Source organism: Anabrus simplex, chromosome 1, assembly GCF_040414725.1.
Source record: "Anabrus simplex isolate iqAnaSimp1 chromosome 1, ASM4041472v1, whole genome shotgun sequence".
NCBI lineage: Eukaryota > Metazoa > Arthropoda > Insecta > Orthoptera > Tettigoniidae > Anabrus > Anabrus simplex.
The window spans coordinates 1062693502-1062711125 of NC_090265.1; the positions used below are offsets into that span (position 1 = coordinate 1062693502).

General features: G+C 41.6%; 1 protein-coding gene across 4 annotated transcripts in view; it reads left to right on the plus strand.

Annotated features, from left to right (window-relative positions):
* LOC136857975 (solute carrier family 35 member F3) overlaps positions 1-17624 on the plus strand; it is a 406908-nt gene that overhangs the window by 243205 nt on the left and 146079 nt on the right. The gene's annotated exons all lie outside the window — the stretch shown is intronic.

Consider the following 17624-nt stretch of genomic DNA (forward strand, 5'->3'; position numbering starts at 1 on the left):
CACGACATGTTCTCTTTTTTAAGAGCTAAATTATTCAAGGTCTAGGGCACAGTGTTTTTGTGCATTGCGGTAGGTGAGAGACCGACAGACTTCTAGAGTGGCATATATCTGCCAGGTACTTTGTTAATGAGTTATAGCCGTATTCCTAAAACTAGAGCACAGCTCACCTCATAAAAATAATAATTTCATGTGCCTGGTAAGGTAGACCCTCCTATGAGGGTGGGCGGCGTCTGCCATTAATAGGATACCGCGTATTATTGTGGTGGACAGTAGTGTGGTGTAATAAATTTCAGGATGTTGGAGCCAGTGTAAACATGTAGTCCCCGTACCAAGGGATTAACACCTTAATATCTTTAAATCTCTCGCCCAGGCTGGGAATCGATTCCGGGACCCAAGGACCGATTCCTCAAGACCCTGGCCACTCAACTATGGAGCCGGTCTGTAAAAATACTTCCTCGTTCACTGAGAAACATAGGTTAAAAATAATGTAAATTGTTTACGAAGATAAAATTGAAAATGAGACTGCAATATTCACCCAGTTATATTTTCTCTTCTTGTATTTTCACTTGTTCTGCGATTCCTTATTGCTAAAACAGGGCTCAAGAGAGGATACGAGGGTGGAGTTTCACATTCTCCTGATTTGTAAGGTGTAGCGTTTGTGATTCACAATAAGAAATGAGTGCTAAGGTAATTGGAATGCTTAACCTGTTTTCGGTGAAGTGTTGGATAAGTTGAAGAAATCCGGTCTAATGTCAATGTATAGGAACATGTCCCCAAAAAGAATGATTATGGAGTGTTACTGGCATTAGATTAACAGAAAACCCCACATATGTAAGAGAAAACCTGTATCGTATCCCGGTTTAGTAAAAATTTCGTATTAAATCACCGAGAAATGAACCCGGGATGCAGCGATGAAAGGCCGAAGTCTCAACGTACGAGCGAGGAAAGGGTATTGCTAAATTAATTTAACAGTATCAAGGAAGGAGTAAGGTAAGGCTAGAGTTTGATTCATTACCTATCAATATTCATTTAGAACAATCACTTACAAATCAAAGAAATGTGTGGAAAAGGAATCTCAGTTCAAAAGAAGGAAATTAAAATTCTAAGATTCTCCGATGATATTGTCGTTGTATCTAAGTTTGTAGAGGTTTTAGAGAAGTTGTTGAATTGTATGGACGCAGTCTTGCACAACGAAGAAAGGAATGAAAATAAATAAATGTAAAACAAAATTAATGGTATGTAACAGAAACTGAATCAGATGGTGCAGAAAATACCAGATTAAAATCCAGCCATAAGGGAAATTAATAATAATTTTAATAATAATAAATAATAATAATAATTTCGTGTGCCTATTTCCAGCCGAGTGCATCCCTTGTAAGGCAGACCCTCCGACGAGGGTGGGCGGCATCTGCCATGTGTAGGTAATAGCGTGTTATTGTGGTGGAGGATAGTGTTGTGTGTGGTGTGTGAGTTGCAGGGATGTCGAGGACAGTACAAACACCCAGCCCCCAGGCCACTGGAATCAACCAATGAAGGTTAAAATCCCAGACCAGGCCGGGAATCGAACCCGGGACCCTCTGAACCGAAGGCCGGTACGCTGGCCATTCAGACAACGAGTCGGACTTAAGGGAAATTAATGCATATTGTTAGTGAAATAACGAGTGATGGTAGATATACAGAGGGCATTAAATGCAGACTAGCTCATACAAGTGAGATATTACTTAAGAAGAAGAATATCTCATCTAAAATACAGGATTTAACTATAAGGTTCGGCCAAACTTTCAGGACACAATCTCACACGTAGAGGAGGAAAAGTATATTATATGGACATGGGTCCGAAAACGCTTGCTTTTTTCTCTTTCGAATTGAGCCTCTGTGGACTGCGTGTTAGCAACCAATCTCACTTTCATTGTCTGTGTCTTGTTCGTCTGCCGGCCTTAACATCCTGCCAGTATTTCTTGAGCTCGTCGATCAGCGCTTTCTTCTGGTCCTTTTCATGTTAGAACACATAATGATGGGAAAGACACAGGAACAGAACGTACCAGCGTACAACAAGAAACGTTTTTTTAAAATATGAAATATTCAAAATGCTCTCCGTTAGCACTGATATGTGCACCAACCCGCAACCGGGATTCTTTTGCTATTTGCTTTACGTCGCACCGACACAGATAGCTCTCATGGCGACGATGGGATAGGAAAGGCCTAGGAATTGAAAGGAAGCGGCCGTGGACTTCATTAAGGTACAGCCCCAGCATTTGCCTGGTGTGAAAATGGTAAATCACGGAAAACCATCTTCAGGGCTGCCAACAGAGGAATTCGAACCCAATATCTCCCTGATGCAAGCACACAACCGTGCGCCCCAACCGGGATTCAGTGCAACGGTGGGTTGAAGCAAGTACCCTTGCACAGGTATAAATCTAGTGAAGCGTTCTCCTGTAGTTTAATCTGTTTCCTGTCAAATGCTGGATTACGTGATGAAATCGGACTAGTGCCAAGGTACAGGAACATGTCCCCAAAATGAATGATCACTGAGTGTAGCCGGCTAATGTTAACAGAGGGAATTTCGAACATTTCTTGTAAAGAAAAGTTTCTTGTGTTATTCGGTCCAAGTTTTCTAGATGTTTCGCCCTGAATAAGGTTTTTTGCATAGTGTTGAGCCATTCCTTCTCACCTTCGTATGTACGTATCGTATATCCACGAGATCTAAAAAGATTGTCTGACAGCCAGTTATGTTGCTTTCTTAGCACCACCCGCAGGACACGTAGACCTATAGGGCACTTTAAGGTTAAACCTCCGGACTTAAACCAACACGCCTTACTCACAGTAAAGAACCGCCATTTTAGGCTATCACACTATATAAAACTCGGTCTTATGAATCACACCTCAAAAACTGCACGCTAAACTGAGAACAGGAAATAACAACATTCAAAAACTTTGTGGAACCACGTGGGGATCATCTGCGACAACCCTGCGGACCTGTGCATTGAGCTTGGTATACTCTGCAGCGGAATATTGTGCACCAGTATGGTTGAACACTGCCCATGTAAACAAATTGACGTCCAAAGTAGCTTGGGTGGGAAACTTTAAGTAAGAGAAGGGAGAAAACTAGACTTACAGGATTTTGTAGAGCCTATACAGGACAGGAAGCATGTGGCGGGGGGGGGGGGTTTAATCCGTGAGAGGCTTTGGTTGGAAAATAATTACACCGGCAGGGCTGACCACAAGTATAAAATTAGATGGGATTTTAGCAGAAGCGAGTGGGATAAATTTTCATTCATTGGGAAGGGCGTGAAGGAGTGGAACAGTTTACCGGGTGAAGTGTTTAATCCTTTTCCAAAATATGTACAGATATTCAAGAAAAGAATAAACATCAACAGAGATAAGAAATTAAATGTTAGAGGGCATTCGACCTGTGCAGGTTATTGTAAATAAAGAATTTTTGTGAATAAATTAATTCCATCTCCTGGTCTATGGAGATTGGACAGCCAAAGTAGGGGACTGCCTGTAGGGGTAAATTACAGACGGGACTTCGAGGATCCTGGGCCCCCTACGGTAGCTGTGAAGACCCTTCAGTAACTCTGAAAAGTGGTGGCAAAAGGGGCTCTGGTTAAGACGCACCAGGTCGTTATGCATGTTAGGTACCGAAATGGGTTTTAAAAAATGCAGTGCAAATTTAAATCTTATAGTAATTGTATAGTATTATTTGAAGTGATTCCACATACTGTATATGAGATAATTATGTATGTAAGTACGGGATATTATAAGCAGAATTTTGTAAATAATACAAATTAATTAAGGATGATCTGTGTGTTTAATGGAAAAATTATTACTGTAAATTGTATTGTACTGTATTTTAGGAAAATGTCTTCTTTTCTTATTAATTTAAAATTTAGTGCTTGATAATAATGTATTTCTGTGTATCATTTGCCACCGAGGTAGAAACCTCATTTGCTCATTTGCAAATAAAATTATTTTGATTTGATTACGAGGTGTCGTTTGGTCAGCACGACGGATCCTCTCGGCCATTATTCCTGGCTTCCTAAACTGGGGCCGCTATCTCACCGTCATATAGCTCCTCAATTGTAATTGTAATCGAACCAGTTCTCAGATCCAAGTAAAACATCCCTGACCTGCCCGGGAATCGAACTGGAGCCTCCCTACACCGCAAGGTCGATCCATTGAAATTTACACAAAGTGTAATTCATATCTATTTTTATACATGCCTTTATACATCGTTAGAGTTCGGCTTTTATTTATTAGTATAGATTACCTCCTTAAGATCTCCAAAATTCTCCTCAACACTTTCTCGGAGTATGTTGTTTAAAAAATTATTTGTACTTCAGGAAAACTTTTAATCCCATTTAAGTATAGGTCATCACTTCGGAAATTTGTAAACTTATACTGTTTTGCTTTTGAGCCCCTACTTCCAACCCCTCGAATCCCCCAACCCCACTACCAGCACCTCGGGAAATTTTCAAAACGTTTTTTGTAGTAAAAACAATGGTGCATGAACTCTGAAGAAGTTTGCTTCAGGTCTTTCGAGTCCACGCCCAAGGGTGGTCTGTGCGTCTTTGAGAATGGGGCCCTACCTACAATGAAATATAGGTGGGCAACATAGTCGTAAAACTGTCCTGGATATATTTATAAGACTAACGCGGAATTGACCCTTGTGAATGAACAGAAGAAATGCGCATCAGAGGAAATGCTGGAAACCGTGATATCGATGCATCAATCGGTTGCTGTCACATGTCAGCGCGTGCGCATCTCCCGCATGCTCTGTCCCAAGTACGTCGCTGTGTCATTACGTGTGAGTGAGAGGAGCAGACGTGTTTAGTGACCAGTTGAATGCAACACAAAATGGTGCTCACGATAAAACTGCGTGTGTTCATTGTTGAGTGTTATGTGAAGGACGATTCGTTGAAAACCTGTGCGCAAATGTTTGCGCAAGAATTTAAGACTGGAAGTATTTTGGCAAAATCTCCAGCAAAATTTGTAATGCAAAACTAGTGGTAAAATTGCGCGAAACGGCTATGTAGTGAATGAAAACCGTAACCATCCGAAAAGAGTTCGGACACCAGACTACATTGTTGGAACGAAGTCCGACAAAATATCAACGTCGTTTATCTCTGCGCCGGCCCCGTGGTATAGGGGTAGCGTGCCTACCTCTTACCCGGAGGCCGCGGGTTCGATTCCCGGCCAGGACACAGGGATTTTTACCTGGACCTGAGGGCTGGTTCGAGGTCCACTCAGCCTACGTGATTAGAATTGAGGAGCTATCTGAAGGTGAGATAGCGGCCCCGGTCTAGAAAGCCAAGAATAACGGCCGAGAGGATTCGTTGTGCTGACCACACGACACCTCATAATCTGCAGGCCTTCGGGCTGAGCAGCGGTCGCTTGGTAGGCCAAGGCCCTTCAAGGGCTGTGGTGCCAAGGGGTTTGGTTTGGTTTGGTATTTTTGGTTTATCTCTGCAAATCATATGGAAACATTATCAGAAAGGACCTGCATGTGTATCCTTATAAATTTACTGTTGTGCATGTGTTAACGCGTCCAGACGAACTTCGCGTTTGAACATGCGGGAGATGCGCACCCTCAGAAATGTAACGGCAACCGATTGGTGCATGGAAATCACGGTTTCCAGCATTTTCTGTTCATTAACAAGGGTCAATTTCGTGTCAGTCTTATAAATATTTTCTAAACCAGTTTTATTTACCCACCCGGTATAATGTCGAAGACGGTACTAACACCCAATTCCGGAGCCAGAGGAAATAACCAATGAATGAAGGTTAAAATCACCGACCCAGCCGGGAATTGGACCCGGAACGCCTTGGATCGAAGACTAGCGTGCTAACCAGTTAGCCACGAAGCCGGGCGATTTTTCTAATGATCTCTGGGTTATCAGCTTCACTATAATGAAGTTCTATGTTTCCAGGTTGCCTGGAAGTGCGTCATTAATGCGTGTTTACTCTTATGTTCAACCTACCTTTATAGACACCTTATAACATTCGCCTCTCTACAGATATCACAACAAAATGAGTTGATTACACATACACACACAAGTTCAAGGCTCTGACAAATCCGTGGGATACGCTGTGACTGTCTATTTTGCACAACATCGTTGACCTGTGGTAGGAGAGTATAATCTGTAAAATTTGACATAAAATGACTAATAATTCCTCGTTTTATGTTACGATTTCTCTATGACAAGCTTATAGTTTACAAGATCTTGTCTTCTATGACACATTCCTTTCAACGGCCATCAAATCACTAAATCATCTGAAATACAATTTAAATATCCAGATTTTAATTCGAACATGGAATATGAATACTATTTAACAGGGTGAGCGTATTAGAAATAATTCCTACACTTGTCCACTGTTGACGGTTTCGTCTAACATGAAGCAATGAAGAATAGATTTTTGAAGGTTGGTCAACCTAGATACACTGACTGACAGTGACAATGCAACACCAAGGAGGAGTGGTTCGAAAGGGATGAAAGTTGGGGAAGAAACAGAGACGGCACGGACGAATAATTGATGTTTATTTCAAACCGATATGCAGGTTACACAATGCGCACGGCATCGACTCAGTAGGATGTAGGACCACCGCGAGCGGCGATGCACGCAGAAACACGTCGAGGTACAGAGTCAATAAGAGTGCGGATGGTGTCCTGAGGGATAGTTCTCCATTCTCTGTCAACCATTTGCCACAGTTGGTCGTCCGTACGAGGCTGGGGCAGAGTTTGCAAACGGCGTCCAATGAGATCCCACACGTGTTCGATTGGTGAGAGATCCGGAGAGTACGCTGGCCACGGAAGCATCTGTACACCTCGTAGAGCCTGTTGGGAGATGCGAGCAGTGTGTGGGCGGGCATTATCCTGCTGAAACAGAGCATTGGGCAGCCCCTGAAGGTACGGGAGTGCCACCGGCCGCAGCACATGCTGTACGTAGCGGTGGGCATTTAACGTGCCTTGAATACGCACTAGAGGTGACGTGGAATCATACGCAATAGCGCCCCAAACCATGATGCCGCGTTGTCTAGCGGTAGGGCGCTCCACAGTTACTGCCGGATTTGACCTTTCTCCACGCCGACGCCACACTCGTCTGCGGTGACTATCACTGACAGAACAGAAGCGTGACTCATCGGAGAACACGACGTTCCGCCATTCCCTCATCCAAGTCGCTCTAGCCCGGCACCATGCCAGGCGTGCACGTCTATGCTGTGGAGTCAATGGTAGTCTTCTGAGCGGACGCCGGGAGTGCAGGCCTCCTTCAACCAATCGACGGGAAATTGTTCTGGTCGATATTGGAACAGCCAGGGTGTCTTGCACATGCTGAAGAATGGCGGTTGACGTGGCGTGCGGGGCTGGCACCGCTTGGCGGCGGATGCGCCGATCCTCGCGTGCTGACGTCACTCGGGCTGCGCCTGGACCCCTCGCACGTGCCACATGTCCCTGCGCCAACCATCTTCGCCACAGGCGCTGCACCGCGGACACATCCCTATGGGTATCGGCTGCGATTTGACGAAGCGACCAACCTGCCCTTCTCAGCCCGATCACCATACCCCTCGTAAAGTCGTCTGTCTGCTGGAAATGCCTCCGTTGACGGCGGCCTGGCATTCTTAGCTATACACGTGTCCTGTGGCACACGACAACACTTTCTACAATGACTGTCGGCTGAGAAATCACGGTACGAAGTGGGCCATTCGCCAACGCCGTGTCCCATTTATCGTTCGCTACGTGCGCAGCACAGCGGCGCATTTCACATCATGAGCATACCTCAGTGACGTCAGTCTACCCTGCAATTGGCATAAAGTTCTGACCACTCCTTCTTGGTGTTGCATTTGCTCTGTCAGTCAGTGTATGTAAAAGGCAGTGGCATATTTAATTAGAGGTCAAATCAACATAAGATAACATCGAACAGGGTGTCATATTTCATGGGGAAATAAGGGAGTGAGAAAACTCGAATTGAATATCAACAAAGACGTATTCATTTTTTTTTTTTTTTTTTTTTTTGCTAGTTGCTTTACGTCGCACCGACTCAGATAGGTCTTATGGCAACGATGGGACAGGAAAGGGCTAGGAGTGGGAAGGGAGCAGCCGTGGCCTTAATTAAGGGACAGCCCCAGCATTTGCCTGGTGTGAAAATGGGAAACTACGGAAAACCATTTTCATGGCTGCCGACAGTGGGGTTCGAACCCACTATCTCCCGAATACTGGATACTGGCCGCACTGAAGCGACTGCAGCTATCGAGCTCGGTAAGACGTATTCAAAGAACAGTGGTTCAATGATGCTCAAATTAACCAGTGTAGCAATTGATCTTGTGTAATATCCTAGGTGGCGAAGAAATGAATGCCACACTGTGATGCATTTACGTCTTTTTCTTCTAACCAAAAGTCCTGAGTTCGATTCTAGACTCTTTTAAGAATGTTAATCCTAATATGAGTTGAAACGGAATTCAGTTATTCTCTGGTGGTGAACTTCGCCTTTTTTTCTTTTTACAAATTGTTTTACGGCGACGATCGGAGAGAAAAGGGCTAAGAGGGGGGAGAATCGACCATAAACCTGATTAATGTACCACGCCAGTATTTGCCTGGTGTGAAATTGTTTTTTGTCTGTTGAGGAGCTGTCCGATGCCAGGCTGTTCATAACTGCAGCAGCCGTTCTGCCAGACCCGAGACTTTGAATGGGCTGTAGAAGCCACGGACTGGTATAGATTACACAGGAAGCGCTCCGTAATTTATTGAAAGCCATGCAGAACAGTGTCCCGCTTTTGGGACATTGGAAATTACTGCCCTTTATATTATATGTACCGCCAAACAAAATCATCATTAATTTAATCCAAACTCATGAAGAATGGAGTACAGGATTGAAATACTTTTAAAGTGGGGAGCGAAGTAATTACTTTTTAATTAAAATTGGCTCATGATATGTTTCACCATCCTTAATTGTGCAGTCCGTTAGTCCTTGTTCTCATGTTCCAATGATAAGGGGGTCCATCCTGCCGAGGTCGATAGCACTTGAGTGTGTTTAAATGTTAAAACTCCGTGTCGATGGCTTCCAGCACATTGAAGAAATGCTGAGTAACAAAATTTGTACATCTCGGTGTCTCGCAAAAGGTATAGCAATTGAAAAGTACAATAAAAATACAACTTTACTTATAGAATATCAAACCATTCAAATGTAGGGCTAATAAAATGGTGTTCACCTTATAACAAAAAATTGATCATTTCCGTAATTAATATTGTGCCTATTCAGCTAACTTGGTGCTTTATCGTGGTACAATGAGACATACGATCCAATTCCCTGCAGTGTCGTGCAGATCACCAGGCACGTAATTTACCCACCTCACTGCAGAACACGTCATCTGAATTGATTGTCTGAGAGTAGTCAATAGTTCTTACTTTCAACAGTATATTGAATCATTAAGACTATCTCTAATGGATGTCAGTCAAAAAATAAACAAATAAATACCTTTAAAATCTCCATCATACACTGATCATCATAACTTTCTGTTCTTGAATACTTCAGTTCACTCCTGAACCATTGATTCGCCGACTTCACTCTCTCTATGTGTCTATGCTCAGGTGTCGTTTGAATTCTCAAATAACCCGTAGTTATAGAGAAACTTTCATTTTGCTAGTTGTTTATGATAGTAAAAAGAGTTAAGACTTGGAAGGTAGCACTCGTGGCCTTATTACATTACACACTTGGCATTTGTCTGGTGTGAAAATGGGAAACTGAAGAATAGCATCTTCAGGCCTGGCGACGGTGGCGTCCATACGTATCATCTCCCGAACGTCCGAGTCGTTGGCTGAATGCTCAGCGTACTGGCCTTCGGTTCAGAGGGTCCCGGGTTCAATTCCCGGCCGGGTCGGGGTTTTAACCTTCATTGGTTAATTCCAATGGCCCGGGGGCTGGGTGTTTGTGCTGTCCCTACATCCCTGCAACTCACACATAACACTATCCTCCACCACAATAACACGCAGTTACCTATACATGGCAGATGCTGCCCACTCTCATCGGAGGGTCTGCCTTAGAAGGACAGCACTCGACTAGAAATAGCCACACGAAATTATTATCTCCCGAACGTAAACTTACAACTGCACGACTTTCAAGATGTACCCAACACATTCATTGGCACTAGAAATAAAGGCAACGATATAATGTGGTAAATTAGTCGATGCATAGCCTGAGGTAGCTTTCGTTGCTTCCTTCTCTAAACCCCAAAATGATATCCCCCTTCTTTCTCATGCAGTGCAATATCCCGTTAGGGTGTTTACCTGCCAAGTAGTATTGACAACAATCGTAATAAGTTAAGGAAACAAATAAAACGTTCGGCTAAATAGAAACGTTGATCAATTACCTTATATATGACAGTTTATACATTATTTGAAATATTCCAATAGTATATGAGACGTTTGCTGAGGAAGCAAGTGCGGATAAAGAACTAGGTCAGAACGAATTCTGTTACAGCGGAGATTGACGGTAGATTAGTAGCTGGAGCTTGAAAGTGGCACTTAATCTCCCTTCTCAGTTATTGGAAGGACTCCAACTTAAAGCTAGGCAAGATGTGTCCGTAGAAAATTTACGAGACGTATCCTTGAATAAGAGAAAATAATATCCAGAGCTTATAGACGGACTATCATATTTACATGGTGAAAAGACATGGAACTATGCGAGACTAGGAAGCGATGACTGAGTAGTTGTATCGCTCTAAACTAATTTCCTTGAATATTTTGTCAGCGCTTTTAATTTCGGTTTAAGAAAATATTGGAACAATCTAACATGGGAACGGTTTTGGTTCACTAGATCGACTGCAATGGAACTGGATAGGAGGATCAATATTTGATATCGTAAACTTAATGATAATAGTCATTCTAAAATAAAGTAACATTTGCATAACAGTTCTTAACACCAGTAATTTGTTGCTGCAGTTATAAATGGAACATGGTGTATTATGAGGGCATCGATTGCAATGGAACTTGATAGAATGATCAATTCAGACATGAGAACGTAGTTGCACGCCTTTCATCATTACATACTATGGTTGTCTGTCGAGAAATCATGTGGTTGCGGGGTAAGGGTTGCGAGGGGTAAACATGGCTACCGCGCATGCGTCCATCTCAAGTCTCAAGGCCTCTCAATAAACATCTGTTCCGTCTGCGGTTATTTTTGCGAAATGAGATGCTGTTCTGAAGCTTCAAAGTGTTAGTGCAATTGAGCTTCAGTTACGCATTTACTGTAAGTACTTCATATGAACAAGGTAATAGTGAACATGCATCTGTTTCATAGAGTTCACATTGTCTGTCATGATGAATATTTGTAGCTTGAAGTGTAGTATCTGTCAATAGTGCCGTGCCTACAAGCTGCCGCGACTTCTTGTGAGACGCAGATAGTAGGCTGTCCACAGCACGACAAAATGAGTGGTACTCAACAGGATACAGCAGCTTCCTTGTTAGTGCTAATAATATATTTTATTAATCGCATGCAGCTTTATATATAGATTTCCGAATGAGTTGGCTTCGCGGTTGAGTCATATAGCTGTGAGTTTGCATTCGGTAGATAGTGGGTCTGGTGGCCGTCTGGTCTGATTTGCTCCCGTTATTGAGAGTGCGACTTGTTGGAGGTTAAAGAGGGAAGGAGATAGGGCGCGGCTGGTTTGAAGAATATCCAGCACTAAGAGGTAATGGCAGAATTGACCTAAACATGCAATTGTGCCGGCATGTATTTCGAGGGGAAGACTTCAACGCATTTACTGTAAGTACTTCATATGAACAAGGTAATAGTGAACATGCATCTGTTTCATAGAGTTCACATTGTCTGTCATGATGAATATTTGTAGCTTGAAGTGTAGTATCTGTCAATAGTGCCGTGCTGAAATGTATCACATTCTGCGCAGTCTTTCAACTTCATTTATATTTCATACTGGAAAACATTTAATGTAAGGGAGCACGAGTGGTGACCCTAGATACTCACCCCTTCTACTTTTGAGCTGGGTGACTAAAGTTTTCAGCATCTAAATTTTGGGCAATCTTGTCTCGGACTTTAAATTTTGCCCATTTAGCCACCCTTTCTGGTATGGGATTAGTCTCTGTGTAATTGGATATTAAGGTTCTCGTCTCTTTCCGAATGTTCGTTAAGGAGTGCTGGTGTTTTGTCTCTCATAATATTGTACCTGTCAGGAGCGATTATGCTGTTTCATATGTAAGTTAACGAACGGGAGTTTCTCCCAATTAACCTTGTGCCTGATCAAGGTCTTCTAAGTCCAATGCATTGCTGTAGTTGACGAGGTCGTTGTTAATGTGAATATCCCCCAGTAATAGTTCAACTGTTTCTTGTTATGTCATTAAATTACTCTCTCTGAATGTTAAGAAAGGAAAGAAATAAAATTTCCAGATTTGTTAAGGTAAATGTTTGCTCTAAGTGATCATCTGTCCAGCCATTCAACCCAGGTGCTTTCTATAATAATAATAATAATAATAATAATAATAATAATAATAATAATAATAATAATAATAATAATAATATATAATAATATTATAATTATAATTATTATTATTATTATTATTATTATTATTATTATTATTATTATTATTATTATTATTATTATTATTATTATTATTATTATTATTATTATTATTATTATTATTATTATTATTTGTTATTGGTTTTACGTCGTACCAACGCAGACAGGTATTATAGTGACGATGGTATAGAAAAGGACTAGGATTGAGAAGAAAGCAACCTTGACCTTAATTAAAGTACATCCCAGCATTTACTTAGTGTGAAAATGGAAAACCACTAAAAAACATCTTCAGGGCTGTCGACGGTGGGATTCAAACCCATCATCTCCCGAATGCAAGCTCAGAGCTACCGCTTGGTTAAGTCGATCGATATTATTCAGCAACTAGCTGTAGTCAACGACGGGACAATCATATAGCGTGTGCAAATTTATCTAATTCCCCAGCTACTTTCCGCCAATATTCAGGGATCTGTTTTACTCGAGACGCATCAGACAAATCACATCACAACAATGGTCAATGCAGTGTTAATTTGTTGGTCAGATTTATGAGCTTCCAGTATTGTAGTCATTCATATTTAGTTTTCTTGCGAGTCTGTGATATTATGGCATCTAATGTAAAGGGAGTCTTTAATGACTCTCTCTTATCGTTCCTTTAAGATTTTTCTCATTTTTATAATTTTTATAATCATCTTCACAATTTTCCTTGTCGATATGAACCGATGACCACGCACTTTTACACCTTTAGACAGTCGTGACAAAAACCCTCGCCATTTAACACGATTGAAGAATATGTCCATGTTAGCAATGCTCGGCACTGATATGGACTAAGCAGACAATTCTATTATCACAGTCGGTACTGTGAAACTGTATAAGTCATAAATGATCGGAAATTGTATTCTCTACAAATTTTGTTATGTAGTACTTTTCGATAATGTCAATAGCATGAGTATTTAAAACTTAAATTTTAGACACCTTCCCCTAAACTACCATTTCATCCAGCGTGAATAAAGTTATTTACAGCCTAGATTCCAGTACCTTATTCCTGGACTTTTCATACGGATTTTCATTAAATTTCCTTCAGCCATTTTCTCGTGACGAGCGTACATACACACAGAGATGACGCAAAATTAAAAAGTGCATTTCCTTGTTACTGTGGATATGGCAGATTCAGAAAAACCATTATTTAAAAATTCTGAGCAATGTATAGACAAAACTCGTATTTTGCTTAGAGTAATTATAACACTACAGTTGTTTCTACGACAAAATTATTATCATTACATTTAGGATTCGTTAAGTGATCATTCACCTAAATTTCATTGAAATCTGCTTGGTCTAAACCGAACAGTTCTCTTAGAAGTCGAAGGTTTACCTTATCACCTTATGACAGAATGACAGTGAGAGAATTTGGTCTAAACTGATTAAAAGATGAAATATGCATATAATGGAACATTTGGAAACTCACTATATTCGTAAAACTAATTAGTTCGTTGAAGCTATTTATCCCATGAGGATGACTGCCATAAAAAATGGTACACATATGCAGTTTTTCCTGGATTTTTAGTGCCAAAGATAACATAAAAACACTTCTGGCCACTTAATGCTGACCGAGTTGGCTACGCGGTTCGGGATATTGTAGGTTCAAATCCCACCGTTGGCAGCCCTAAAGATGCTTTTTCCGTGATATCCCATTTTAATACCAGACAAGGCCACGCCGTTCCCTGTCCAATCCTAACCTTTTCCCATCCTTGAGTTACCGAAAATCTTCAATGTTTTTGCGTGACGTTAAACGCCTATCAGAATGAACCACGTAGCCGTTTATTTCTACCACACTTGGTATACTTCATGCCTATTTTATGGGAGGTTGATATTTTCACTTTTTAGCCGGGCTGTGTAGCTCACACGGTAGAGCGCTGCCCTTCTGGGCTCACTTTGGCAGGTTAGATCTTGGCTCAGTTTCGCGGTATTTGAAGATACTCAAATACGTCAGCCTTGTGTCGGTAGATTTAATGGCTCTTAAAAGTATTCTTGTGGGACTTAATCCTGGCACCTTGGCATCTCCAGAAACAGTAGTAGTTAGGGCGGAAAATCAATAACATTATCATTGTTTTCACTTACCAGTCTCATGTATGTTGAAGGTCCTATGGGTAGACATCACCAACGAGGAGGCAGAGATGAGCGCGGGTAAAACTGATCACGGTGTGTGGCCTAACTACACAAGGACGAGTACTAGCTAGTAAGAGAACGGGTTTCAGAGGTATTGCTGTTACGCTACACTCTACTTTGGCGACGGGTAAAAGAACTGAAACCTCGTGGGTACACGAATACGAGTTATTCTGGTTAGCAAGTAATAAGGGTCAATACGCACATAAATACCTAATGTAGCAGCCATCTTACTTCTTTGTGATCCTTGCTAGTGCAGTTAGCATTCATAATGGCAACAACAGTAGATGAAATAGTGGAATATCTCGCTTTTAAACATTATATTTTAGCGAAAAATACAAAAGGAAAGATATGGGGTAGATTATATATCATTCTTGACAATAAGGGTGAAAAAAAAAAACAACCAATATGTTGATCACTGTAAATTTGGGCATTGCAGACTATATTAAGAAATCCAAGCCCCAGTACGTCAACAAAACGTAGTTGTTCGTTTATACGTTAACTTTTCGTTTATCAGTAGAATTATATGATATAAATTAACTGTCTTAAGTCTGATATTACTGTAGCATGCCGTCGTTGCGCCTTAAAATACCGCTATGAGACAAATAAATACTGACCCGCAGCACATGTACCACTTAGAATGAAAGTTCGTTGACGTAGTTCGTGCAATATTGAACTTTAAATGACAGAACCTTTCTGCTCAGAGTTCTAAGCTGAAATAAATCATATAGCGCCTTTTCTAGGCGCAACGACGATATATTCCTTTGTTTTAAAAATACGTACCGTTTACTAATAATTTTGTCATAATCTTGACTTACAAAATGTTGGAAATGTCATATCCTTGAAGCATTAAGAGACGACGCTAGTTTCTTTTGGTTTAGGAATTTATATTGATTTTGGTCAACGAAGCCAACGCTAACAACAGTAATAATTTACACAAGGATGTCAAGGAAAATATGTTTCGTTATTATTAAATAGTATATTTAAACTATTTTGTTATTTATTGCAATGGTATATACAGTATAACACAAAAGCTGCCTCTGTGGATCAGTGGTAGAGTGTCGGCCTCCGGATCCCAAGGTAGTGGGTTCAAACTCGGCAGGGGTAGTCAGATTTTTGGAGGGCGGAAAAAGCCCATTCGACACTCCATGTCGTACGATGTCGGCACGTAAAAGATCTTTGGTGACACATTTGGTGTTTACCCGACAAAATTCATTAAATCTCAGCCGCAGACGCCCAAGAAAGATTCGGTTTATTCTGTCTGCAGGTGACGCCTGTCGTCGTTCGTCACTTTATGCAGGCTGTATTATGCTTCGGGTGAAAAAATCAAGCAACTTTTACATTCACGACAGAACCCCCAATTTTATGTGGAGTTTGAACCATAGGAACGAAACTTTTAGTTTCAAAAATCCCACTTGCATTGTCCGGGATTTGAACCCCGGCCGCTTTGATGAGAAGCTAGCGACATGTTACTGGGCTATCACCTCCAATCGGCGCGTTCCTCTCTTTGATAAGCTATCTACCGTCAGCAATCATTGATCCAAGAAATTTAAACTTCGTTACTTCCTTGCAACTCGTTTTTAATTAATTTTGTCAGGTGAACACCCAATGTGTCAGCAGAGATCTTTCATATACCGACATCGTACGACATAGAGTGGCGAATGGACTTTATTCCGCCTTTCAAAAATCCGACTACCTCTGGTGGATTTGAACCCGTTATCTTGGGATTCAGATGCCGATTCTCTACCACTGACACACAGAGGCAGCTATATTACGAGGTGATGTGATGTCGTGTGGCCTCCAGCGGGCCACTAAATTTATGTTCGTCAGTCCAGATAGATGAAGATAGAATACTGCTTTTCTTTAGTTTATCCCAGTTACCGATAAAGAGTCCCAGGCTTATATTTTTATTTTTGGACGAGGGTTTAAGGTGCCGTTCTTAATGCCACGTGAATATTGAAACGAAAATATCAACCTAGGATCGCCCGGAATTCCAGCCTCAGACATTTGGTTGAGGGGCCAGCGGATAAGCCAACAGAGCTAATCATGTTCTCTTAGAAGAAGATGGACTTTTGATAAAATTGTACACATTTACAACATTGTCACCAACAATGGAGAAACAGTAACAAGGATGTTGATAAAAAGTCGTGTGTTGTATTTTATGCACTTAAAAATATAGACATTGCCTGGAAAAGTATATAGATGTTAGTGATCTTTGGATTGCCTGTACCGAGCACAAATGCTGCTATTGAACGAACCTTCTTAATTGAAAACTCACTATGGAGTGATGAAATAAGAGTTTCATAGTGGAAATGATAGAAACAGTTGTTGTCAAGACTCATTTTCAGGATCTTAGTTGTAAACAATTTCATAATATTTTGTTAAGTAAATCATTTCTTTCTTTCTTAATCCATTTACCCTCCAGGGTTGTTTTCTTCCTCGTTCTCACTGACGAATCTCACCTCTACCACCCCAAGGGCAATGTCCTGGAGCTTGAGACTTTGGGTAGGGAGATACAACTAGGGAGGAGTACCAATGCCTCGCCTAGGTGGACTCACCTGCTATGCTGAACAGGGGCCTTGTGGGGGAGGGGGGATTGGAAGATTGAAAGGGATAGACAAGGACGAGGGAAGGAAGCGGTCGTAGCCTCAAGTTAGGTACCTTCCTGGCATTTCCCTGGAGGAGAAGTGGGGAAACCACGGAAAACCACTTCGAGGATGGCTGAGATGGGAATCGAATCCCCTCTACTCAGTTGATCTCCCGATACTGAGAGGACCCCCCTTTCAGTCCATTCTTGGCAGAGTCGGGAATCGAACCCTAGCCTCCGGGGGTGGCAGCTAATCACACTAACCACTACACCGCACAGTCGGACACTCTCGAAATTCACTCATCAGATAAACAAACAATGTTTCCCATTATGAAGCCCATAGTTCTATTGAAA